General features: G+C 33.6%; 2 pseudogenes; one reads left to right on the top strand and one right to left on the bottom strand.

The window, feature by feature from the left end:
* Positions 1-3,075: 3,075 nt before the first annotated feature.
* On the bottom strand, positions 3,076-8,661 carry LOC127861817 (pancreatic triacylglycerol lipase-like; annotated as a pseudogene).
* Positions 8,662-11,627: 2,966 nt separating this feature from the next.
* On the top strand, positions 11,628-15,208 carry LOC127861816 (pancreatic triacylglycerol lipase-like; annotated as a pseudogene).
* Positions 15,209-16,596: the final 1,388 nt, after the last annotated feature.

Genomic DNA, 16,596 nt, shown 5'->3' with positions numbered 1-16,596 from the left:
TTGTTCTCCCCTGCATGGCCGTAATTCCGGTGAGCAACCTCTTGTTTGAGATGCAATAATAAATAAGCCAATTCAACTTCCAAGGCGCGTTTAGGACCGTATGTTATTAAAATACATTGAGAATACTACATGGTGAGTTTGTTTCCTTTTTATACATACATTGTTTATCGTTTAATTTAAAAACCCGGACAGAGTTGTGCGATTACAACTATATTGGGCATACAATAACAACCTATTTGGAAACGTTAGGACATTTATAAGACAGACATGGAGTATTTAAAAGCAAATCGATGTTTTGCGCATGTGTGACGACGTTATTTCCATCCAATCAAATCCCTAACGACATCAAACAATTGCTTTCTACATACAACGGAGGCTGCACTCACAAACACATTGGCTTCTTGCCGATGAATAGATAATTTTGCATTATGCAAAAAGATGTAACGGCAATGCCAATAAGATGTCACTAACAACAGGAGGTGGCGCAAATGCTCGATATATATGATTTTACAAGCGGATTACAATTGTATAATCTACTGACTTAACTTTTATAGACAATTGTTCCTTTTGACATCATTTTACTTTTATTGTTAAACGTAAATGCCTTAAATCAAATCTATACAGAATATACACGCGTTCTGTAAAACAAAAATATGTAATTTTTTTAATAATTTAGGAACAACATCAGTTTAGATGTCATAAACCTGAATAAATCAGATTGTATACCCCACATATGTTATACTTCATAGGTAACATATATTAAATATCTCTATACCCAAAATTTTCCAGATGATTGATGAACAACGAATGTGTTAAATACATTTAAATAAATCACAATAATAGATGTTACTTCTACTTGAATCGAACCCAGGCCCAAATACTTTATTTACGTAAATGAAAAAGTCAACGAATCTTAATAAGGCTAGGATATGGTGTTTGTCTCCACTAACATCCTCAAAAAATTAGGACAGGTCTGTCTTATTTCGTTAAACTTATTTTATGAGCCTCATTTGTTTAAGTCCAATCGAATATTTAATTACAGAGATTGAAAGATTTCTGATTTCTCTGCAGCACATGTTTCTTTATAATTATGTTGTTAATTACTGTTAAGTTTGCGCTTTTATTTTATACTGATGAAATTAAGAGAAAATACTGAAAACTCAACCAAAAGAGTTCGGAAAGCAATATTTACACGAATTTATAATGCGCTCTAAATGTTGGAAGAAATCAAGCAGTTAAAGTTTTCCAGACTTTTTCTCTGTATTTTATTGTTATAAACAAAACGAAACATATGTCCTTTATGAAAGCATTGAGGTCATATATGATTACCGGTTATGTGAACATTTATGCTCTAACACATGTTGTCGTGTTATAATATATTGTATCAGAGTTATGATGCAACGTGTTAGAAATCGGCCCTTAAAAAGTTTGGCGAACTTGTATTCAAAAGATATTTGTGGATATAACCTTTTTTCTGAAACGTGAACAAATTAATAAACCATAAAATAGTTCCCATGTTGTCACAAAATGTGTTCATACACATGCGTATTCAATTACGCGTTAATTTTATTTTAACACAGTTGGCTCCGTACAAATGTATGTCCTGGAAATCATAATGTGTAGAAACCCTTACATAAATATACTTCAAAATGTAAATTGACGCCTCCTCGTGTTTTAGCGCCTCCTCCTTTGCATTGGCTTCATCTCTTTTGGAATAATTCAAAATTATTCATATGATCGACAAGTTAATGTGTTTGTGAATGCAGCAATTTGCGTATATTGAAAGCCATCGTGCAATGTCGGTAGCTATGCAAATGGGTAAAAAAATACTCGTCACAAAAGCAAAACACATCGATCTGCTTAAAAACCTCCACCATTCCACAGCCTATAAAGTTAATTACTTTTCCAAATGGGTTGTTATCGCATGCTTCTTTACTTTTGTAGAATAATTAATATTCGCCTAATCGCAATAAACTGTCCGATTTCTTTTTTAATAATACGAAATATGTTGAAAAAAAACCTATAACAATTACTTTTCCTGTGTACTTCTCCGTGCATATTTAACATATCTGGTCCTTAGTGCCAACTCGTAAGTTGCGTTGACTCGTTTTTAATGCATCTCAAAAATGAGTGACACTCGTGATGTACGGCTGTGATCTCGCTGTATGTTAAAGGTAAGACTCAGATATCTAGGTTCAAGGTCAATGTCACACAATGCGGTCAAATATTACTTTTTTGTATTAAAACTGCCTTATTTTATTAAGATTTTACCATACATCAAGGTTCTCAAACGCCCTGCTGTAAGTGTTCATCGTTATCAGGAAGTGATACATATGCAGACACTTGCCCATATAGTTAACTGGATTTTTCTACAACGTTTTATGTTTTTATTTGTTGTTATAATCATCATCATCATCATCATCATCATCATCATCATCATCATCATCATCATCATCATCATCATCATCATCATCATCACCATCCTCCTCCTTCTCCTCCTCTTCCTCCTCCTCCTCCTCATCATCATCATCGTCATCATAATTATCATCATCATCATCTTATTATTATTATTAGTAGTAGTAGTAGTAGAAGTAGTAGTAGTAGTAGTAGTAGTAGTATTAGTAGTAGTATTATTATTGTTATTTTCTTCTTCTTCTTCTTCTTCTTCTTCTTCTTCTTCTTCGTCTTCTTCTTCTTTTTATTATTATTATTATCATCAGTTATATTATAAAAAAAATTCTTCTTCTTCTATAACTTCTTCTTCTTCTCCTTCTTCTTCTTCTTCTTATTATTTATTATTATTTCATTCATCATCGCCGTCTTTTTATTTTACCATACAAACATAGTTTCCATAAATCAACAAAAATACAAAACATCTTGCAGAAAGTATACTTTAGATACAATTATATAACAAAGACATCATATTCTACGTTCGAAAATCAGCAACTCGAGAGAATTCGTCTTCATCGTTGTTAGGAAGGTATTCAGTCATTTTGTAACTCAAGATCGGCAGTAAAGAAAATAAGTAAGAAGAGTCATTTAGCCATGGCAGCAAAGTCATCGCTTATTTCATCATTCAGACTTTGCAGTAAGGACTTTGGCCATTGGTGGAGAGGTAGTAAGTGCCGCTAAGGGGTTGTTGGATGTTGGAGTCGTAGCCCATATTTGCACATCCGGCACCGCACGTGTTACACCTGCCGGCCTGGAAGTCAGCGCGGCTGCTGCACGGTTGCGCCCGGAAGTTGCAGTTGGAGTTGATGGACTCGGTGAATAAGTCAAGGACGCGGCTGTGACTGCAAGCAACACTGTCGATCAACGCTAAAGTAGAGTAAGACAAAAATAATTACTTAATCATGAAAATTTATCTTAAAAGATGACTTGTCTGCATATAGGCGGTGACAGCCAATGCAATATAAGTTAAAATACTAAACAGGCTGCTTTAATGTACATTATAGATAATAACATGGTGTCAATTACACGCCTGTGATGAATCAACAATATGTTGCAGTTTGAACATTATAAACTATAAATGTGATGAAAAACCATCAGCTGTAATATTAAAATTTATTCAATTCATGTCAATTATGTGTCGTATCACTCTCTTCACATGCTCAAAAGTCATAAGGTGAAAAAGAGAATAAGAAGCGGCTAAGAAACTGAAGTCTCTACCTTCAATGCTCTCTGTTATAAGGTTGAACAAATGTTGCCCTAACTCGTTGGGACAGCCCGGCTGAAATTCTCCGCCGTTAGGGTAGTAGTCCACGTGACCTACTGGGTGCTCGATCCCGATCCCGAAACCTGAACACAGATGTATCAGTCATTTTTATATGAGACATTTTTTATTAAGCCGTGTTAATTGGTTTATTAACAACATTTTATAGCTGTGGTGTAGTGTTGCGCTAAGATTAACAAGAGGACCAGAGCTCCTAAGGCGCTCACACGGACAAAATATGTGGCAAATAGACCGTTCACAATGATTTACTATAGCCATGGAAGAAATATTGTCCGGAAATATTACAGAAATATTACAGACCGGAATAATTTTCGAACTCGGTCGAGATGATCAACTTTTCCTACCAAGTTTAACGAGGATAACTGCCCCCCCCCCCATCCCTGGCGTCCATGATTTATGGCAAACAAGAATCATTTTGAAAATTAACCAAGCAATTAAACAAATGTCCTGTTAATGTTTCACGAAGATTTGGCTTAAAGTTTGATTTCTGTATTGTGAACAAAGTTTCACTAAAGTCATACGAGCAAAACGCCCCTTTCCCATAGATACATGGTTTTCGAATAATCGGAGCCATTATAATGCTTAATCGACGCAAAATTAGCAAAAATGTCTTTATCAAGTTCACGAAGATTACACTATAAATTGTCTATTAGAGTGTCAAGCGTTTTTTTAAAATTAACAAAGTGACCTTATTGTTGACCTTATAAAACCCAGTTTCGAAATCGGACAATATATCATTCGGACAAAATGTCTGACCACGTTACATATAGATCGAACAATAAACTTAAGAGTGTTAACAACGTATTTATTGTCGCAAGACGACACAAGACGATTGACGCACGAACTATGATCACCATAAGAATTCTGTGTTCAAGTGAACTTAAAACGTAAAGGGAATAAATACTGAGATATCGACATGAAAATCTCCGTGCGTTAAATGCTACTACCAAAATAATAATAACAATAAACATAATATCAATAATAATAATAATAATAATAATAATAATAATAATAAATACCAATATAATTATAGATCGACATCTTTTTTTTATCGAAAACTTTAATGCTTTACTTGTGTAAGGAGTCTTCTGAATAAATTACATCACTATTGCGTTTCTTTACCTACCAAGTTGAATGAATAAGTAGCAGTTCGTATGAATGGCGTCGACAAACAAAGCATCTGTAGGGTCCAGACGAACCTTGGGGTCCTTTTTCTCGAACTGGGGACCGGCCGGATCAAGGCCTGCAGCGAGTATATTGGCAATATTTAAAGCTAAGGTCAAACGTTTTACGGATAAATAAGGGCAAGTGATTATGTTTATAAAATTTTCAATTAAATATAAACAATAAAACATCGAGTAAGGCCACTCAAAGTTACATGTTAAAGGATAATTTGAAAAAAAAACGCTTTAAGAGGCGCGTTAAGTGAGCATAAAAAAGAATAACAATTTACTTAATAGTCCATATTAAATAAAGGACAATAACATTCGATATATGTACTAAGCACACAGACCGGTTATTCGACCGATTCTGGAAATCCTTTCACCGGCGTAACCGGATATATGGGCACCAAGACTGTGACCAATCAAATGGAAGTCGTCATATTGCGCCTGCGTAGTGGTGCAAAGTTGTGTTAAATTACGCAATCAGAGCCCCGACGACCCTGGTATTCGCTACTGCCTGATTGTAATTGAAAATTTCAGCTCCTTTCGACCAATCCACTGCAAACACATTTGCGTCTTCCTGCGTATTAAATGCGCAAACGTTCAAATATCTCCTTGAACTTAATTAACAACGAAAGCAAAAAAACATACAATATTGAAATGATACAGTAAACTAGGAAGGGGGCAAGTTGTGTGCAGAATAATGGAAAACACGCAAGACTTTCTCACGATTCAAATCTTTTTCTGAGTTATGTCGAAGTAAATTAGTATTCTACATTTAATTACAATAATAAAACATGCATCTTGAAAACTGGGTATCTTCACAGGCTGCATTTATAAGATCATTCGCCCAGTCCTTGATTTGTGTTTCCTTTGAGCACAATCACATTAAATAATGTCAGCTTTTGAAGACAGGGTGGAAGAAACATACATTTGTGACAAAACAAGATACAACTTAAACCCTTTTCTAACACTGATATTTTGCCTGTCTATTTAATTAAGACCATTTTCAATAAAAACATAGTTCGTTTTGCTTTAAATGGTCTCTATATTATTAATGTAATACAGGAAATGAAGCTAAAATAGAAAAAAAACAAGTCAAATCGAAAAAAGCAAATTTATCAGTCGATATTCCACTCTAGGCCAGTCGAAGCAATCAGCCCACGTTCTTGCTATCGAGATTTTACCCTTTTGATTATAGCCTGTGCCATTTTGATCATCCATGGACCGTGTGTACTATTGTAGCCGTGGATGATGAACTTAGTCTTTCTGGTGCTGGAGAAACTCGACGCCTGGATGGAGTTTGAAGTTTTATTTACAATCTCAGGCGACTGGGTGTTCGCACGGGTGTACAGCAGGAACTTGACCTTAAAATGACACGAGAATGCCATACACCAGTCCGATGGGAAGTTATAGAAAACTCTAACGTGCATGTAACTTGAATTAAACACTGTGGAAAGGGCAAACTTGTATCACTCTTTGAAACATGGTATAATATTTAATATCGTGTCGTCCACATTTCTTCCACAGGTGTTAATAGTGTATTTTAAAAATGTAAATGCATGTTGTGAATAACTTGGGTCCTATTGGATTAATGAATCAATCTTATGCACAACATTGTAGTGAGGCTCATTTAAAGTGATATTATGGGCATCTAGCAGTTTATAGGTGTCTATCGCAACCGTTGTTTATTTTTGGTGCTTTCACTTTATATACACTTATATTTGTTAATGCAGCATCAACATACTATAACAATATCCCGGAAAGAGAAAAATAATGCATTTGAAAATCAACCGTACTTTCGTTTGACAACTGATCATGCATGTACGATGTGAACCTAAATTTAGTTTTAGTGCATATTCGTTCATACGACACAAAGACACAATTTTGTTTTACGGATCATTTCGGCTTAGAGGACTGGGTGAGTCACGTAAGAATATCGACTATAAAATATTTTTTATAAACAACTGGTCGCAAGATCAGTTATAGATAATTGGTCAGTAACCACATTTTAACTAACTGTTTTGACCTGTTAATTCATTTCAGCTAAATGCAATAGTGAAAAATGCCCATAATATCACTTTAACAAATATCTAAGACTTTTGTATAATATCCTTAATGACGTGTTGTAGATTCAATATACTATTATTCTTAAATGAAACGGACGTGTATTTATAGGTGGAAATTAATGCACGTAGTTTCACAGAATTTTACTGTCGCTAGAACGGAGCGTCTTCATAAAATTAATTATTTTGAGCAAGTTCTTTACCTGAATGGCATTTGGCGACTCTGGAAGTTTACAATTGGCGTTGTCAAATGGTTTGGCGTTGCTGAAACATCCGATTCCGTCAGCTTTGTAACAAACCTCCTTTATAAATGGCCACCAACATCCTGGAATATGAGGCCATATGCTTATTATAAAAGTTTAATAATAATAATAGTAATAAAAATAATAAAAATAATGATAATAGTAATATTATTATTATTATTCCTTTAATTTAAAACGTTTCTGTCGCCATTTTGGTATGATTCCTGTTTCTGCTGCTCGGCCTTCGTTTGGGAAAAGGGCATTACGATATTACTAAACATACTTAAAGTTTTTTTTTTAATTAAATCTAATAAAATATAATCCGTCTAAAACTGCACGAAACCCCATGCAATTTATATAATTAAATTAGTGCTGAATGAATTTACTCTTATCAATTCAATATTATATTGCTATAATTATCATCATGTTTCAATAAAAATGTGTATACAAAGTTTGATTTGTTGAAAACATGAAAACGCCGCGTTGGTTTTGAACTCTCGCCATTTACGGGAGGTACATTGTAACCACTGCGAAAAATAACACTGAAATCCGCATCTGCTATTAATTCTCTGAATCCGGTCCTGAGCGGTACATTTTATCAACATTAAAACTGCTTTCGTCAATGATTTAAAGTGAAGTGCTCTTCAGTCGAAATAATAAAAGAAAAACAAACAGTTTTACTAACCTCTTGGTAATATTTGTAGTTAAATGATAACAGCATTTATAAGTTTTCAACATACTCTTGCCTTTTATCAATTAACAAAATAAATAATGTTCCCACCAAGATCTTTCGTACTGAAAATATTTGAGATAATTGTTAAAAATCAAGAAAAACAATCTTTTTATTTCAAAACTTCTGTATGATTGAATTATTTGTTCTGATTATTTTTCGAATTTAGAAGCTGTTATGCCAAAACAGGGCATCTAATAATCCATTTTTCTGTAGAAAACGGATAGCATTGGGTTCCAAAAATAACTAACGGAGCGAATTCGGAATAATCAATGTTTGCGATGAATAAAAATAGTGACATGGTGATTTTGTTAAAAAGTTATGATGCGTTGGTAAACTTGGATGGAACATAAGTTCAATTTGATAAAATTGAAGATTAAATATAGTATGCATATCCGTAAACATATACATGGCATCACAGAGATCAGATGTGCAAATATTATCAAGGAGAAGTTAAATTAACTATTTGCAGGCGATATCCATGTTGATGAAATATGCAAATTAGTATGCATGTCAATAAATGCCTCAATATTACTAGTTACTAAAATAACTACGGCAAGCAAGTAAAATAACCCAGTCACTAGACCACCGTGTTATGATCGTTTGGAGTAAGACACCACAACTGTAAAAAGTAACATTTACTAGCTTGTTCAATGAATGTATCTATACAATGTCTTCCTTATTGCGTAATAATAAACTGTTCGTTACCTGTTGTAACATGATCCATGTTTCATACCCGTATACAAAACCAGCATGATTTATGTTTTATAGATAATACACTATATTACTAATGCGATAGTGTTTTAAACAGACTTCATATTGTAATGTTTTCTTATTATTGTTTCATACATGCAGTGAATGGAATATATTACATTAATCATTTATTCAACTGTATTTCCAAAGATCACATCACTTTGTATGCATCTAACTTTTTTATATAAGTTGGTGACATTGTTCTACTTAATGTATTACTATTCATTTACTAATTCTTTTACTTGCAAATAGTTTTTAAGTATTGTTCTGATATTCATACACTTTCAAGTACTTAAGTGAGCGTGTATGTTTTGATTACACTATATTTCCATGCTACTTATAGCAGCTTTGCCAGGTCAGTCCATGGTTAGCAAATAAATAAACTAATATTATTACCGATATATGTATGTTTGTTGCTTGAGTTATTGGCAAGTATAATAAAGACATATTCATGATACAACTTTACGTTTCTTTGCCTTAAATTCAATAAAATACAACTAGAAACTAAGTGTATGAATTGTATACATAGATTTAAGAATGGCTAAAAATGGTCCATATTTTGGAGATACCGGTTATACATTATTTTTTAACTAGGGACGATAGGTGGCGAACGTAATTTATTCTCAGCGAGAAACCTGCATTTATGAAAAACATTCAGTTTAATTGCAAATAAATCCGTTTTATCATAATAATAAAATAATTATCATAATAATAATAATAATAATAATAATAATAATAATTATTATTATTATTATATAATAATAATAATAATAATAATAATAATAATAATAATTATTATTATTATTATTATTATTATTATTATTTAAAATGATAATACTGATTATAATGATGATGATTATTTTAATATTTATTAATCATCATCGCCATTATCGTCACCACCATCATCAGCGTATTAGTATTCGTCAAATCACTTCTCTGAACATTCTAGCATCATTATTATTAGAAACTACCAACAAAAAGGCAAAAACTTCTCTTTAATTAATACCAAATGCCCCTGTGCAAAGCCCAAGAACACATAAGCCAATTCTTATCCTCATCTCGTACGTTCCTGTCTGCCGCGTTTGCAAAAGTGATCGTTAATATAAACTGCAATACCTTAAATACCGCAGTTATTTACATGATTATGTTACCGCCGGGTATTTTTGTTTGTATAAACGACGGTTATTGAGCGAAAACCTTAAGTTACCGAGATGAAACGACGGTTATTAAGCGAAAACCTTAAGTTACCGAGATTGTGGATGTTATAATAAACTTAAAAAAATCAGCATAAACTCAAAGCAAACCATGACTCGGGCAATTCGGGCATAGTGGCGAAAATCAGGCTGATACGGCATGAACTCTTGTATGTAAACAAAACTGTAATGGCACCCGTGCTCTATACTTACGTATGAAACGGGCTTTTATTCTGACAACCGTTTATTAAAATACTTCAAGGGGGAACATTTAGAAGAAAGAAGACATAATCTCTACGATTTATCATGTGAAAACGGTAAAAGGCGATATTGGTAGTAGGAAAAGTTGTTTTTATGTTTATATTTATCCATATTTACAACATTTGCCACAGCGAACTTATCACATGATTTTTATAGACTTATTTAGCATAATACTTTTAAAATCCTTCTGTGAAACCACAATGTCTACAGGTTTGATATTTTGTAGTTGACATCAGTTAGTGTTCCACTAAAGAGAATGTTCAAGTTTTTATCCGAGGTTTCAAGATTGAACATGATCAAATGTCACTTAATTGATATAGACATACATAGTTGAATACTCTTCTCTAAATGCCAAGTCAGAGGTGAAATATTTGTTTACATCATCTTTTGGGGGTGAAATAGGCCCTCTTTTTGATGTGGGAATTTAAATCTTTTAAATTAAATTACATCGCTTAACAACTTACAAAACACAAAGCACAAAGCTTTGATATGCGGTATGTGGTATATTATTTTGGTCCTCTAGAGAGATTGTTTGCAACATTTGACCTGGTGTTCATTTGCCACGCCCCATAACACAGATGATCAACTGCATTTTTGGTTCTCTTGTCTCAAACATTTCAATAATTAAACATTGTTCCATGCTAACTTCCTGCTTGAAAAGAAGTAATATTATCATGAACCAATAAGGGAGTCAACTCGTGACGTCACACAAATCTGCAGTTATCAGCGTTGAAATCATCAATTTATTAAATGAGAATCAAAATCATACATTTATCAACTAGTGAAAGTCAGTAACATCAATTCTTTGGGCGCAACTATCGTGTTTTGCGGAAACTGCGACATTTTGTTTTTCTGAAATCGACGATCAGTAATAAATGTAACCACTCAGAAAATTCCAGCAGACATATTTTCCTATATATTCTTTTTTTTTCCTCATATATTCTACCCAAAAATTGTTATTAACCGATACACAAATAATTGTCAAGGAATATGTCCTTGCATTTGCGCGGAACACTGTCTATAACTGCTTAAAAATACGCCTCAATGCTCAACTTGAGTGCATACAATGATGAAAGAAATATCATTGTTAAATTTATCCCTATTTTCCATAGTTCCATCAATTCCTTTAGCTCGGCCACACACTCATTTTGAAAATTCTGACAACAATGTAATACAATTTGAATTACTTATTTTATCTTTTATTTAGAAACTTCTATCACAGAAAGGTTTTTTTGGTTAAAAAAAACGTCGATGGTCTGAAAAATTCAAGGTAAATAGTACTATAAGTATAATAATAGTATATAATAATATACTATTAATAATAATATAGTAACAGGTACTATACAATTAAAATAATTTCGAAAATATTCGCTTTTAATGAGTATGTTGGTTAATAAAAATATCACTTCATTGATTTATTTAAAATTTATTAGAAACATTTAATGTTTTCTAATAAGATGATGACACAACATATTGATAGGAAGATATGAACAAAGCAGGGTTTCTAGGGTGCCCGCCTAAAATGTTCGTGTTAGTATGGCAGAACTTGATATCTTAATTTTTTAGCCTCTACGTGTTGTTGATACATCCATTATTTATTTTAATGTCTCATAAAATAAAAAAAATGTTATCATTTAGTAAAAAATGTCAAGTTACTCTTAAGTGGCTTAGAAGACCTTATAGCTGATTATACAGAAAAAGAGGATAATAATAATAATAATAATAATAATAATAATAATAATAATAATAATAATAATAATAATAATAATAATAATAATCTCTTTATTTTCCGAAGGTAACTCATTAAGACAACACATTCATTCAAAGTCATGCAAACAGTTTAACAATGGCAATCTTATTTTCAATGAGGCCTTCAAACAACTATGGTATGTATTATGTATTCCACCTATAAATACACGTCCGTTTCATTTAAGAATAATAGTATATAGAATCTACAACACGTCATTTAGCATATTATACAAAAGTCTTAGATATTTGTTAAATGAGCCTCACTGCAATGTTGTGCATAAGATTGATTCATTAATCCAAAAGTACCAAAGTAATTCACAACATGCATTTACATTTTTAAAATACACTATAAACACCTGTGGAAGAAATGTGGACGACACGATATTAAATATTATACCATGTTTCAAAGAGTGATAAAAGTTTGCCCTTTCCTCAGTGTTTAATTCAATTTACATGCACGTTTTCTATAACTTCCAATCGGAATGCTGTATGGCATTCTCGTGTCATTTTAAGGTCAAGTTCCTTCTGTACACCCGTGCGAACACCCAGTCGCCTCAGAGTGTTAATAAAACTTCAAACTCCATCCAGGCGTCGCGTTTCTCTAGCACCAGAAAGACTAAGTTCATCATCCACGGCTTCAATGATGGACACGGTCCATGGATGAGCAAAATGGCACAGGCCATAATCAAAAGGGTAAACTCTCGATGGCAAGAACGTGGGTTGCTTGCTTCAACTGGCCTTAAGGGCAATATCGACTGTTAAATTTGCTAGGAAAATAATATATGCAATTTTGTTTTTTTAATTGACTGATTTTGCTTTTTAAGCTTCATTTCCTGTATTACGTCAATAATTTTTCCACAAAGGCTACTTTAAGTATTTAATAGGGACAATCGTAAAGCAAAACGAAATACGTTTTTATTAACAATGGGTTCAATTTTATAGACAGGCGAAAATATCAGGGTTAGAAATGGGTTTAAGTTCTATCGTCTTTTGTAACAAATGTATGTTACTTCCACCCTATGTTAAAAAGTCTACATTGTTTAATTTTGAATGTACTAAAGGGAAACGCCAATCAAGTACTTCTGTTCGAGTGATCTTATCAATGCAGCCTGGGAAGATATCCAGTTTTTAAGATGCATGTTTTATTATTGTTATGATATTACTCAGAAAAGGCTTTGAAACATTATAACGTATTGTGTGTTTTCCATTATTATGCACACAATTTTCCCCTTCCTAATTTACTATATCATTTCAATATTGTATTTTTTATTTTTTGCTTTGGTTGTTTATTAAGTTCGATGAGATATATGAACGTTTGCGCATTTAATACACAGAAAGACGCAAATGTGTTTGCAGTGGATCTGTCGAAAGGAGCTCACAATATCGATTACAATCAGGCAGCGGCGAATACCAGGGTCGTCGGGGCTCTGATCGCGAAATTCATAACGCAACTTCGCACCACTGCGCAGGCGCAATATGGCGACTTCCATGTGATTGGTCACAGTCTTGGTGCCCATATTTCCGGCTACGCCGGTGAAAGGATTTCCGGAATCGGACGAATAACCGGTCTGTGTGCTTAGTACATATATCGAATGTTATTGTCCTTTATTTACTATGGGCTATTTAGTAAGTGTAATTCTCCTTTATACCCACTTGAAGCGCCTCCTAAAGCGTTTTGTATATTATCCTTTCACATGTAACTTTGCACGAAATTATTCAATGTTGTATTGCTTATATTTAATTATATATTTTATAAACATAATCACTTGCCTGTGTTGCCCTTATTTATCGGAACAACGTGTGACCCTAGCTTTAAATATTGAGAATATGCTCGCTGCAGGCCTTGATCCGGCCGGTCCCCAGTTCGAGAAACAGGACCCAAAGGTTCATCTGGACCCTACAGATGCTGTGTTTGTCGACGCAATTCATACGGACGGCGACTCACTCATTCAACTTGGTAGGTAACGAAACGCAATAGTGATGCAATTTGATTCAAAAGACTCCGTACACAATGAAGCATTAAAGTTTTCGATAAAAAAGATGTCGAGCTATTATATAGTTATAAGCGTAATGTTAGTAGCATTTAACGCACTGAGATTTTTATGGTGATATCTCAGTATTCATTGCCTTAAGGTTTTAAGTTCACTTGAGCACAAAATGGTTATGGCGATCATAGTTTGTATGGCGTGCGTTAATCGTCTTGCGTCGTCTTGCGACAACATTTACGTTGTTAACACTCTTAAATTTATTGTTCGATCTACATGTAGCGTGGTAAGACAATGATATATTGGCCGATTTCGAAACTTGGTTTCATGAGTTCAAAAATAAGGTCACTATGCCCACTTAAAAAACGCTTATTGACACTCTAAAAGACACATTAAAAGTATAATCTCCGTGAACTTGGTAAAGACATTTTTCTAATGCTGCGTCGATTAAACATTATAATGGCCCCGATTCTTCGAAACCATGTCTCTATGGGACAGGGGCGTTTTCCTAAAATGACTATATTGAAAAAATTTATATAATACAGAAGTCAAACTTTAAGCCAAATCGTCCAAACCTTCAACAGGACATTTGTTCCGATATCTTGATTGAGTTTTAAAATGGTTATTTTTTGTCATAAATCATGACTGATACATCGGTGTTCTGGTTTCGGGCTCGAGCAGCCAGTAGGTCATGTGGACTACTTCCCTAATGGCGGGTAAAATCAGCCGGGCTGTCCCAACGAGTTGAGCCAAAATTTGTTCAACCTTATTACAGGGAACATCGAATGTAAGAATTTATAAATGTTTGTGCTTACCCGATGAGTTGATGGACATGAACTGAATACATTTTTTATATTACAGCTGATGGCTTTTCATAATATTTATAGTTTATAATGTTCAAACTGCTACATACTGATTATGCAAAACAGGCATGTAATTGACACCATGTTATTATATATAATATACATTAAAGCAGCCAGTTTATTATTTAACTTATATAACATTGGCCGTCACTGCCTATATGCAGGCTAGTCCTCTTTTCAGTTAACTTTTCATGATTAAGTAATTGTTTTTGTCTGTTTCTGCTTTAGCGTTGACGGACGGTGTTGCTTGCAGTCACATGCGCGTCCTTGACTTATTAACCGAGTCCATCAACTCCAACTGCAACTTCCGGGCGCACCCGTGCAGCAGCCGTGCTGACTTCCAGGCCGGCAGGTGCAACACGTGCGGTACGAGATGTGCAAACATGGGCTTCGACTCCAACAGCCAGCAACCCCTTAGTGACACTTACTACCTTTCCACCAATGGCAAAAGTCCTTACTGCAAAGGCTGAATGACGAAATAAGCGAGGACCTTGCTGCCATGGCTAAATGATTCTTCTTACTAGTTGCTTGTTTACCTTTCTGTCAATCTTGAATAACGAAATGACCGAATACCTTCCTGACTACGCTAAAGACGAATTATTTTGAGTTGCTGATTTTTGAACGTAGAATATGATATCCTTGTAATATAATTTTCACCTAAGTATACTCCTTGTAGTTTTGTATTTTGTTGATACTTGTAAAATAATAAGAAGTCGGCGATGAGGAAGGAAATAATAATAATAATAATAATAATAATAATAATAATAATAATATTATTATTATTATTATTATTATTTTTTAGAAGAAAAATAAGAAGGAGAAGAAGAAGAAAAAATAGTATAATAATGCTGATGATGACAATAAGAAGAAAAAGAAGAAGAAGAACAAGAACAAGAAAAAAAGAATAAAATAAAATAATAGTAATTATTATAATAATAATAATGATGATGATGATTGATGATGATGATGATGATAATGATGATAATGATGATGATGATGATGATGATGATGATGATGATGATGATGATGATGATGATGATGATGATGATGATGATGATGATGATGATGATGATGATGATGATGATGATAATAATGATGATGATGATGATGATTAATTCCTTTTTTTGAATTCACTAGAGTCCTGGCTATATTGGCAAGTGTCTTGCATATGTCTCACTCCCTGATAACGATGAACACTTACAGCAGGACACTTGAGAAACTCTTGATGTATGATAAAATCCTTATGAAATAATACAAAATATTTTACCATCATAGATATCTGAGTCTTACCTTTAACATACAGCTGGATCACAGCCGTGAATCACGAGTGTCACCTCATTTTTGAGATGCATTGAAAAAAAGAGCCAAAGCAACTATCGAGGTGGCGCTAAGGACCGGATATTTTAAAATTCACGGAGAATTAAACAGGGAAAGTAGGTTATAAAGAGCTTTTTCAACATATTCCGAATTATTAAAAATCAAATCGGATAATATATTTCGATTCGTCGAATATTAATTAATACGCAAAAGTAAAGAAGCATGCGGTAACAACCCATTTGGAAAAGTAATAACCTTTAAAAGAGGAATGGTGGAGGTTTTAAAGCAGATCGAGGTGTTTTGCTTTTGTGACGAGTATTTTTCCACCCATTGCAAAGCTACCGACATCGCACGATTGCTTACAATATACGCAAATTGATGCGTTCACAAACACTTTGAATTGTCGATCATATGAAAATCTTGAACGATTCCAAAAGAGATGAAGCCAATGCGAAGGAGGAGGCGCTAAAACATGAGGTGGCGTCAATTTACATTTTGAAGTATATTTATGTAGGGGTTTCTACACATTATGATTTCCAGG

The sequence above is a fragment of the Dreissena polymorpha genome, chromosome 16 (assembly GCF_020536995.1).
Source record: "Dreissena polymorpha isolate Duluth1 chromosome 16, UMN_Dpol_1.0, whole genome shotgun sequence".
NCBI lineage: Eukaryota > Metazoa > Mollusca > Bivalvia > Myida > Dreissenidae > Dreissena > Dreissena polymorpha.
The sequence above is the reverse complement of the archived record's forward strand: the minus strand, read 5'-3'. Positions and strand labels throughout refer to the sequence as shown.